General features: G+C 43.4%; 1 long non-coding RNA gene across 1 annotated transcript; it reads left to right on the top strand.

Moving 5' to 3' along the window:
• The first annotated feature begins 4,953 nt into the window (after nt 1–4,953).
• On the top strand, nt 4,954–10,119 carry LOC121274183. The gene is made up of 2 exons (XR_005942230.1): nt 4,954–5,388; nt 7,112–10,119. It is a non-coding gene; the product is annotated as an uncharacterized LOC121274183 (long non-coding RNA).
• The last annotated feature ends 1,554 nt before the right edge of the window (nt 10,120–11,673 follow it).

Raw genomic sequence — 11,673 nt, 5'->3', positions numbered from 1 at the left:
CGGTATCTCTCTCACCTTGTCTCGTCCTCTCATTCTCTCCAAATTCCACTGCAACCCTCTCTGCCTACTTCCACCTCTCTGTTCTCTCTCTCTCACTTTGTCATAGTCCCCTTCTCCGTCTTTTTCGGCCTCTTTCACTCTCATTCTCTCTGCCTGTCTTCCTTTCTTTCTCTCCCTCTCTCTGTCTCCCTGTTTCTCTCTTGCTCTGTCTCATTGTCCCGCTCCCTCCTTATCGGTCTGCATCCCTCTCTCCATCCATTTCTGCCTCTCTATTCTCTACCTTGCTCTTCCTCTTCTCTCTCTCCTCCTCCTCTCTCTCTCTCCTTCTCTCTCACTCGCTCTCTGTCTTCATTACCTCTGTCTATTCCTCTGTCTGTCCATCTACCTGTCTGCCCGTCTCTCCCTCACTCTCTCCATCTTCCATGTGCAAGATGCACTGCAGTAATTTACCTTTGATAGCACCTTGACAACTGCCATCTAGAAACATAAAGGCAGCGGGCACATGGGAACACCGCCACCTAGAAGTTCCCCTCCAAGTCTCTCGTCATCCTGATTTGGAAATATGTCGGCCGTTCCTTCACTGTCGCTGGGTCAGAATAATGGAATTCCCTTTCTAACAGCACTATGGGTGTACCTACACCACATGGGCTGCAGAGTTTCAAGGAGGCAGCTCAACACCACCTTCTCCAGTGCATCGAGAGATGGCCAGTAAATGCTGGCCCAGCCAGCGAAACCCACATCCAATGAACAAATTAAAAAAAGGAGCATTGAAGCTCCGTAACAGTGAGGATTGGTGGAAACCTCTTAATTGCCTTGTTCTTTTATTTATGGATCAGCCCTGATGTGTGAATGTGTCCCAGATGTTAAATGGTTGGTCATGAAACTCACAATTTTTGTTGAGAGTTGGCATTGCTTCAACACATATTTGCAACTTTGCTCTCACTCTTGTGCCATGCTCCAGTGTGGGGGACCTGTGGATCAGGATATTATCCATGTGGCAGCTGACGCATTGTAACCCCTCCCAAATGCCTGTGATTGTTCTCTGAAAAATCTCTGATTCCAAGGGTAAGTGATTGAAGCGATATTTCCTGAAGAGTATGATAAATGTTGCCATTAGCTTGGATCCCTTGACCAATCACAGACGCCAAATGTCACTGTATCCAGCTTTGAGAAAATGCTACTTTTTTCTGCCTTTTCCAGGTTCTTATCCACGGATACCATTGGGTGGATGTCGCATTACACTGCTTTGTTTCACTGTGTGAGGTCAACACTGATTTATCTTGAGCCATTCATTCTCAGCACTTGAACCATATCTGAAAACCAACTTGTGGGTTTAGTTATAGGTGAGATGACTTCCTGATGCAGCATTGACTCAATTTATTTTTTCAATTTCTGGAAAGTGGTTGGGGATCTTTGCTTTGTAACTGGCCTCAATGTGCGGTTATAGGATGTTTTTGTCAATATTTACAGTGGCCATAATGTCGTGTGTCTGTAATTTTACTGGGTACCGGTAGTGTGAACCGATATTTTCAGTGTGACACCAGTGAATCTCACAGTATTTGTACACTGTTCATGGAGAGTTTATTTGTATTTTATTGGGTACGGGACATTCTGAAGGGGGAGGGAGAACAGCCAGAGGTCGTGGTGCACATTGGTACTAAGGACGTAGGCAGGAAGAGTGACGAGATCCTGTGGTAGGAGTTCAGGGAGTTAGGCAGAAAGTTAATAAAACAGGACCTCTAGTGTTGAAATCTCAGGGTTACTCCCTGTGCCACGTGCCAGTGAGGCTAGAAATAGGATGAAAGTGCAGCGAAACACGTGGCTGAACCGATGGTGTAGAAGGGAGGAGCCTCAACAAGGTTCTATAAAACTCATACATGCTCTCCCTACATGTGTAGCCTATGCCTCGATTAATAAAGGCAAGTGCATTTTTCACCTCCCCACTAACATGCCCCTCCCCCTTCAGAGATCTATTGACACACACGTCAAGATACCTTTGACACTGCTTTAAGGTAAGGCGATCTGGGAGCTTTTATTCACCCAAAAAGGGGTTTGGAATCTGAAACACCCTTCCAGACGTGCTGGTAGAGGAAATAAACTTCACGACCTTTATAGCATTTAGATGAACACGTCATAGCATGAATGGTGCAGATAGCTGGCAAGGGGACGATGGGGCAAAGGGATGTCCCTGTGCTGCACTAGTCCACAACTCTGTATGAATCTATGGCACTTATTCAGCCGGTATCTGATCCTCTAGTTCAGCGATTGCCTGATCCCCTGGTTCAACCAGTGACTGATACAGTGAATTAGCAGAAGTCTGACCTCCTGACTCAACCAGTGTTAAATCCCCTGGTTCAGCTAATGTCTGACCCCTGGTAGAGACAGTTTCATATCCTTTGGTTCAGACACTGTCTGATCCGCTGTTTCAGCCAATGACCGATGCCCTGGTTCAGCATGTCTCAGATCCTCTTGTTCTCTCAGTCTCGAGTCTTCTAGTGTTAACAAAAACAGGAAATATATTTATTTACAGCTCATACAATACCTTTTTGCAGTTGAACAATCTAGGTATATACACCAACGCTTTATTTATACATCATTATAGGAGAAGAATGAATTGCTTTTAACAGAAGGATTAGGTGCAGGAGGCTCCAATCCTGGGGATTTCAGTTACATTCAGGGTCTGTACAGCAGCAGTTGACTCTCAATTCTGTCAACAGGTGACACATCGGGCGACTTGGAAACATTCTGGATGTTCCAGGAGCAAGGTTGAAAATTCCGCTGCGCCATCTCGGAGCTGCTGTTGCTAATTATTGAATAACTCACCATCCATTGCGTCAGAGCTCACCATGTCGGGGAATCGAAAACTAACTGGCGTGATATGCAGGCTAGACAATAATACAAGTGTTATCATACCTTGGTTCTGCTCATTCTCCAGTAGCAAACCAAGCGATGAATGAGACTCCACTGAGGATTGAAAACAATTCATTCCAAGTAGAGGAAATAAAGATCTGGCCCAATTGTACACAGAGTATTTAGATAAGATATGTGAATGCTATGAAGTTATTGAGTATCACATGAAGATTGATGCAAAGAAGGCCATTTATTCATTCCCCATGTAATGTGCAAATAGTGCTAAAAGGAAAGCTTGAAAGTGAGCTCCAAGAGATAGAGAGATGTATTTAATTATCCAAGTCACGGAGCCTTGGAATTGGTAATTTCCAAAGCCGTGAGAGGAAAGGCAAATGTGCAGCTAAGAATTTCCCTGGATCCAAAAGACCTAAATCAAACAATAAAGAGGACTGGCCATATTGTTCCAACAGTTCAAGAGGCCAAGCCGAAACTGTCAGGGGCCAAAGCTTTCAGCAGTTCGATACCAGATATGGTGATTGGAACCTGAATCTAGATGAGGAATCTTCCCAACTGATATCATTCAACACACCCTTTGGACGGGACAAATTCCGTTATCTATCTTTTGCCCTTAAAGTCAGCTCAGGTGTGTTCCAACAGAAATCAGACATACACAGCGGGTGCAACGGACCTGTCAACGTAACTGATACCCAGCTCCAGGTATGATTCAGAGAACGGTTTCAGTACAGAAGGAGGCCATTCAGCACATCCAGCCAGTGAAAGTACGCTGCAGGAGTAATTTCACTACTGCCACTCGTCCACCGTTTCCCGAAACCCAACAAATATTTTCCCTTCAGCTTCCAGTCACATTTCCTCTCAGAAACCATGATTAAACATTGTTCCACCTCTTTCGCAGACAGTGAATTCGAAACCCCAACTCTTCACTTATGTTAAAGTTTTTTTCCTCTTATCAACTTGTTTCTTTTGCAATAAAATTTAACCTAATGTCATCTGCTTCTCGGTACTTCTGCCAACATGAAGAATAACTACCTACTCTGTCTTGATGAATCATGATTCCCAACACACCTACCTAATTCCGCAAGCTTCTCATCTCCAAGAACAACCTCAGCTTCTCCAATATATTCACAAAACTGAGGTCCTTCATCACTGAATCCATTCTCGTCTAATCTTATCTCATCACTTTGGCCTCCTCTCTTACCAAGGGTAATAGCTGCACTGCAGGCAGTTCAGAGTTACTGATTTCAGTAATGATGCCGTTGCCTCATCAAGAAATTTTCAGCCGGTAGAGCTGGTGCCTATTGTAATGCAGAGTCTCCTTGCTGCTGAGCGGATGTTTCCCTTTGGGACGGGATCCAGAACTCGTGGCACAATTTAAGAATATGATTCAGCCATTTAAGACGAAGATGAGGAGAAATTCCTTCTCTCAGGCTCTCATTCGTTCCCTACCCCAGTGAGCAGTGGAAGGTGGATCATTGATTGTATTCAAAGTTGAGTCCGGCAGAGCTTGTGTGGACAAGTGAGCGAAGGGTTATGGCTGGACGGGCAGGGAAATTAATTAAATAATTGGAGTTAACATCACAATCTGATCAGCGATGATCTTATGAAAAGGCGGAGTAGGCTCGAGGGAACTATTATCCTTCTCCTGCTCCTATTTCTAATGTTATTAATTCCCTTTGTAATCTGAAATATTTCAACAGAAAAAGATTTAAACTATCTCACACCACATTTGATATGAAAAGGTGCGATATAGTGTGTGGAATGCAGAGTAAAATCGTTGCGCAGCCTTTCTTGGACTCGAACTCAAGTTCTGTCGAAGGGTCATGAGGACTCGAAACGTCAACTCTTTTCTTCTCCGCCGATGCTGCCAGACCTGCTGAGTTTTTCCAGGTAATTCTGTTTTTGTTTTGGATTTCCAGCATCCGCAGTTTTTTTGTTTTTAGCGCAAAGTGAATGGTTCGTTTTGTTGGTGAATTTAGCCGCTAAAGTTCACATTTGAAGACGTCACCAGTGCCTCGACCAACTGCACTGGGCTTTTGGAAGAGAGACTGCGCTTGCTGCCTTTTCACCTCCTAACCTCTAGGGGCCGGTCTAAATTTCGCCTGACCCTACTGTGTCTCTCTCGCTCTCCCAGTGTTAACTCTTGCCCACCCCCTGTACCGACCGCTGCTCTTTGTTGAACTCGGCCACAGGTCGGCAGCTATTACCTTGTGGAGTCAGTGTCTAAATGCGGCCATTTATTTTAATTCGACAAAGCGAAAGGAAGAAGCGAATCTTCAGAATGAACAACGAATTGGAGCTTTGACCAGTGAAGGATGTAAATAATAATAATAATTATAATGAAATGTAAAATGAAAGGCAGCTGCCTGCTGACCGTGCAATAGTGATGTGCAATGAGTTCACTGTCCCAGAGTGCAGTGTGGCCCGTGTCCCTGATAGAGGGCTTTCCCCGTCCGCGCGGGATTGTGGGAACGTGGCCCGCCATTGCTCTATCATCAATTAGCATGTATTGATTTCCTGAAGGTGAGTAATGTATCAACTTTTTGGGCGAATGAGGAGGCCATTCGGTCATTGGAGCCTGTCTGGCATCCTGTAAGATAATGGTTGAACTTCTAGCTTAAAAAGACTCCCCATCTCGGACACGCACAGACACACAAAAACAGACTCACTTCCACACACTCGAGATATTAACATACACAAAGCACTCACACATAAAAAACACACACTCACATGAAACGCACATATACGGAAAAAGAGTGAGATTGAGCAAATGTGTATCTGTGTGTGTGATGGTGTAGTGCGAATATATTACCGTGTGCCTGAGAACATGTGAGTGTGTGTGTGACGGAGACTGTGCGAGGGAGATTATTGAGACAGTGTGTGGGAGGGAGGACCTGTGATTGAGTGTGACTATGACTTTGTGTATTTATGATTCAGGAAGTGTGTGTATGTTTATGTGTGTGTGTGAGTGCATTGATAGTGTGTGCGTAACAGTGTGTCATTGTGAGATTGCGAAAGTGAGTTTGTAGTTGTGTGAGAGAGTGCGTGATTTTGAGAGTTTGTGTGTGTGTGGTGGGGGGGTGGGGGGAGGATGTGTGATGTTGAGAGCGTTTGTGATAACGTGTTAATGTGTGTGGGAGTGAAAGTGTTATAGAGGGAGACCGTGTCTGAATGTGTTTTTGGGATTGCCTGCTCATGCACCTGTGTGCGTCTCTGTGCTCATGCACCTGAGTGCATATCTGTGAGAGTTTGTGACTGAGTGTGATATGTTAGTGTGTACAAGTTTGAGAGCTAAGAGCATTTTTGAGGGTGCGTGAGTAAGTGTATGAATCTTTGTGTGTGAGTGCTTGTGAGCGATAGACAGTGAGAGTCTCAATGTGTGTGAGACATTGAGTGTATGATATTGTGACAGTATGACAGAATATGTGAGCGTGTACATTTTGTTGTGTGTCTGCGCGTATGTGAGTCTGAGTATGAGTGAAGGTGTGTGTGTGCGAGGGAGACAGAGAGCACTGTGACTGTGATATTGAAGGAATATTTGATTGCGGGATGGTGTCTGAGAGAGGGAGTGAGTGTGTGAGTGAGATTATTTGTGAGCGTTTGTAATGAATGGAGTGAATGAATATCTATCTGTGTGAGAGAAATAATGTGTTTTGCAGAGTGTCTGTGTGTTTCTCTGTGTGTATGTGTGTATGTGAGAGAGAGTGATATGAACAGTATGGGATTGAGTCTGTCGGTGATTTCTCGAAAATGTATGAATGAGAAGGTGTGTGTGAGTGTCATTGTGAGTGTAAGCCAGCCTATGATAGTGTGAATGTGTGTTTCTGAGAGAGAGAGATAATGCGAGATTTTTGGACAATGTCAGGTTGAATGAGCTCGAGATTTTAGTGCGAGAGTGAAAATGTATCTGTGAGAGTGAGTGTGTGAGCTTGCATGTGAGTTTAGGGATAGTGTGGCTGTGTGCAGGCGAGATAAAGCATGTGTTTGAGAAAGAATTCATGGCAATTTAATGCGAGATTGAGTGAATATTATTGCTTGTTATTATGTGTGTGTGTGTGTGTTTGTGTGTCTGTATGTGCATGCATTTGTTTGTGTGCGAGAAGGCGTGCGTGTGTGTGTTTGTGCGTGCGTGAAATTGTGTCAGTTTGTGTTTGTGTATCTGTGAGTGCATCTATTTGAGAGAGATGCCGGTATCTTCCACGCCCAGTTCAAGTATTCACATTGCTTTCCCTGTTGTTTAATCAAGAGCACACTCCCTTTATTCAGAGGGACAGCCCAGGCTGGGTCGATGCCATCCAAAAGCTTGTGCACACAGGGAGGAATCAATCTCAGCCAGAGCGCTTGTGAGCCTTGTGTGAGGAGACTTTTCTGGAATCTTGTCGTTTGCCCTTCACAGACACCACGATTGCAAAGCTCTGCTTTGGCAGAACGACATGCTGGGGGCCCCCTTCAGCTGGTTAACACTGGAGAGTTCATCTCAGCGATGTGACATCTGCTGGAGAGTCCATCCGAGCGATCTACTACTGCTGGAGAGACCACTCGAGGGTGGTAACTAATGCTAGAGAGACAACCTGAGTGATGTGGCCAGTGCTGGGGAGACCACCGAGCGATGTGAATGATGCTGGATAGATCAAACGATCGATGCGAAAACTGCTAGAGAGTCCATTGGAGGAATAGTTGAGATACTTGGTACCAAGTGGTGCTCAGGGAACCACCAGCCTCAAAGTTCTCAATCGTTCCCAGTGACCGTGAGCTGTTCCAGGCCTCCATCCTGCTAAGTCCTGTAAAGTTGGTCTGTGCATGTTCCGGACCGGCGGGATTTCACGCTTTCAAGCTCATGGGGCGGGCGGTCGGGGAGCTGGGTAATTACACATAATCGGTTGAAACTGGAAAGTTACATTACAAATATGGAATTTTCATTCTAACTTGAGAAAAACATTCATATCTATAGCGTTGCAAAGTTACGAGGCATGTATTTGTGCACGTGTAACAAAAATTAATATCATAATGCCGTAAAAACCCATTGATGAATATTGAATGCCGAGATAATGAAGGATTCCATTCAGTTGCCCTTGCTGCTATCCACATAATTATTTCCTGTAGCTTAAACGTGTCCTACGTTGAATGTTTAACTTGCAAACTACGTGTATAATTACCAGCAGCCTGCTGGTCCCAGCTGCACGGCTGCATCAGTTGTGCATCTGATCGAGTCACACACGAGTTCCTTATCTCTTTGACACAAGATTAATATCTGCATTTTTGGACACGTGTGTTTGGAAATATGAGAGTTCAATGTGTTTAGAAGATTTGAACGGAATATATCTTTCTAAGAGTGACACACGTTCACAATTACTTACTTGAGAAATTCTGCTCAGTTCTGCAGGACTGAGTTCCATACATTTGATGAAAGTTTGCTGCAAGGATAGTGATCTGCCCGAAGCATTATTTGCATCAAAAGTGATAAATTTGGTAGCTAATTCTTTGAGGACATCATCGATGGTTTTGCTTCCAAAACATCACGAAAGAAAACGTTTTAATGTTACCGCTTCATGTGATTTGCACACAGATTTGCTGCAGTTTGCATTACTGCTTCCTCTTAATAAGCTGTTGAATTGTGCAACAGATTTTCTGTTTGTGTTGACAAAAGTTTACATTCCTACCAAATATGAAATCGTGAACGTATTTCAACTTGAAATTATTATCGAATGCAAACTGATATTTGGTAAGACGTAGTTTTGTTTCATTGTAATGTTTACTTTGTGCCTTTACCTTTGCATATTTGCGAAGATAAAGTTTACCGGCCACTTTCTGTGTGAGTTCTAAGGGAATACTTCAGGGCTCTGAAGAAGTCATACGGAGTCGAAACGTTAACTCTCTCTTTCTGTCCACAGACACTGTCAGACCTGCTGAGTTTTTCCAGCATTTTTTGTTTCTGGTGCAAGACTGTTTCACTTTGACATAAAGTGTATAAACTTTGAATCTCTTGTGATACAACAAGCATTACTCTGACATATTTAAACACCCTTACAAACTGGTTAGGTTTATAATTCTCATGTCACAAAGCACTGCCTTGTACATTTTAACACGGAGGTCAGATTGACGGCAGTACAGAGCAGTAACAATGTTTTTGCTAATTGAAAAAGACAGTGTGTACTGGAAGGACAACCTTTCTCTCTCTCTCTCTCTCTCTCTCACACACACACGAACACACATGCATACACACACAAACACATGCAAACACACTCTTTCCCTCTCTGTCTCTCTCCCACACACACACATGCACATATAAACATATGTACACATATGCACCCACACACACACAGTAAGACCAACAGACAGGCAGATAAATGCACATGTAGTGAAACAGACTCACCTTCAGCAATCTCCCTCTGAAGGATGATGTCATATTCACATGGCACAGAAACACACTGCGTACACACATGCGCACAAGCACACACACACACACACAGATGGACAGACAGGCAGATACACCCTCTCCCTCTCACACTCACTAACAAATGGACTTACGCAACTGTACAGACGGACAGAAACATAAACAGATGTGTGCACTACCATAGGCGCGCGTGCGCGCACACACACACACATGCAGACAGACATACACACAGGGGACAAACACTCAAAAACGGGCACATGCAAACACACACACACACACGTACACATGCACGTGAACATAGGTGGACTCAGAAACACACAAGAAGCCACAGACATATGCACAAACACACAAACGCACAGAGACACACATGCACATTCTCACACACATTCATACACACAAAGGCAGACAGAAACATAAATGGACACAATCACTCACACAGTCAAACACGCACACGCAACCTCAACTTAAGCAATCTCTCTCGGCTTGGGTCTGTCGTGACCACGCGCATGCACACACACACACAAACACACAAACAGTTATAAGCTAAATATTTAAGATAAATTATACATGATAGTATAAATTGATATTTAGTTGCCAGGTTGGGCTTGATGCCCAATGCAGAGGAATAACATTGCACGTGTTTATTTCATTGGACAGGATTACTGATCCACAGCGTGTAACGTTTGATCTGACTTGTAAAAATTAATTTGATAGCCAACACACAGACGGGTAATTTTACTGTACGTCGTGAGTTCGTAATGACAAATTATAAACAGAATGTAAATCTAAAGCTAGTTGTTGTATTGGTCCTGAAAACAGTACATGTTGAGAAAATAAAGGTACTTCTGTATTGAAACTGATAAGCAAATACATCAGAAGATTTCTGAACTGAGGAGGATGGTATAGTATTCAAAAGGGCATGGAATGATATACGAATTGATAGGCAGGTGGCACATGAAGTTCAATGCAGATAGATGCGAAATGACTCATTTATACATAAGAACATAAGAAGTAGGAACAGCAGTAGGCAATTCAGCCCCTCGAGCCTGCCCCGCAATTTAATACGATCATGGCTGATCTCATTTCGCCCTCAACTCCAATTTCCCGCCCACTCCCCATAACCTACCATCCTGTTACTAATTAAAAATCTGTCTATCTCCTTCTTAATTTGTTTAAACGTCCCGGCATCCATTGCACTCTGAGGTAGTGAAATACACAGAGTCACGACCCTTTGAGAAAAGTAAATCCTCCTCATCTCTGATTTAAATCCACCACCCCTTAGCCTAAAGCTATGGTATCTCATTCTAGAATGCCCCACAAGGGGAAACATCCGCTCCATGTCGACATTGTCCATCCACTTTAGCATCTTCAATACTTCAATTAGATCTCTTCTCATTCTTCTAAACTCTAGCGAGTATAGGCCTAAGCTGCTCAATCTCTCTTCACATGACAAGCCCCACATATCTGGAATCAATCTAGTGAAACTCCTCTGAACCGCCTACAATGCAAGTCCATCCTTCCTCAAGTAAAGGGACCAAAACTGCACAGTACGCAAGTGCTGTCTCACTAATGCATTGAAAAGTTTTGACAACACTTCGCTATTTTTATATTCTATTACTTCAGCAATAAATGCCAAAATTCCATTTGCCTTCCTTACTACATGCTGAAGCTGCATACTACTTTTTAATGATTCATGCACGAGGACACCCATATCTCTCTGCACTGATGCATTCTGCAGTTTCTCTCAATTAATATAATAAGTAGCCTTTGTATTCTTCCGACCCAAATTGATAAACTCACACTTATCCATGTTGAAATCCATCTGCCAAATTTTGGAAGCAATAACTTGAGTAGAGACAACATAAAATAAAGGAGACATCTCTGAAGCAGGCATGAGCAGAGAGACAAGCCATTAAAGGTGGCAGAACAGTTTGAGAATTCATTAATTAAAGCAAATCTGCATTTATCTGAAAATAGAGTACAGGTGCAAGGAGGTTAAGTTCAAGTAGCATAAATCATTAGTTCGGACTCCTGTTGAAATATTACATCGAGTTCCGGGCAAGGAAAATGAATTTATTGTTTAGGGTACAGGTAAGATTCACAAGAATGGTCTCAGGGTTGAGACTGGAGAAGTGGTAAGGATCAGTGTTGGGTCCCATTCCGTTTGTGACATGTATAAACAATTTAGAATTGAATGTAGTAGGGTTGATCAGCATGTTCGCGGATGACATGAAATTTGGTGAGGTGATGAGTAACGAGGAGGATGGCCTTAGATTAAAGGAGGATATAGATGGTCTGGTCAGATGGTCTGATCTGTGGTGAATGGAATTCAATCAAGACAAGTTTCAAATGATGCACTTTGGCAGGACGAACAAGGCACGGGAATACACGATGAATGGTAGGACCCTGGGAAG

This window comes from Carcharodon carcharias (assembly GCF_017639515.1).
Source record: "Carcharodon carcharias isolate sCarCar2 chromosome 35 unlocalized genomic scaffold, sCarCar2.pri SUPER_35_unloc_1, whole genome shotgun sequence".
In the NCBI taxonomy this organism is placed as follows: Eukaryota; Metazoa; Chordata; class Chondrichthyes; order Lamniformes; family Lamnidae; genus Carcharodon; species Carcharodon carcharias.
The sequence above is the reverse complement of the archived record's forward strand: the minus strand, read 5'-3'. Positions and strand labels throughout refer to the sequence as shown.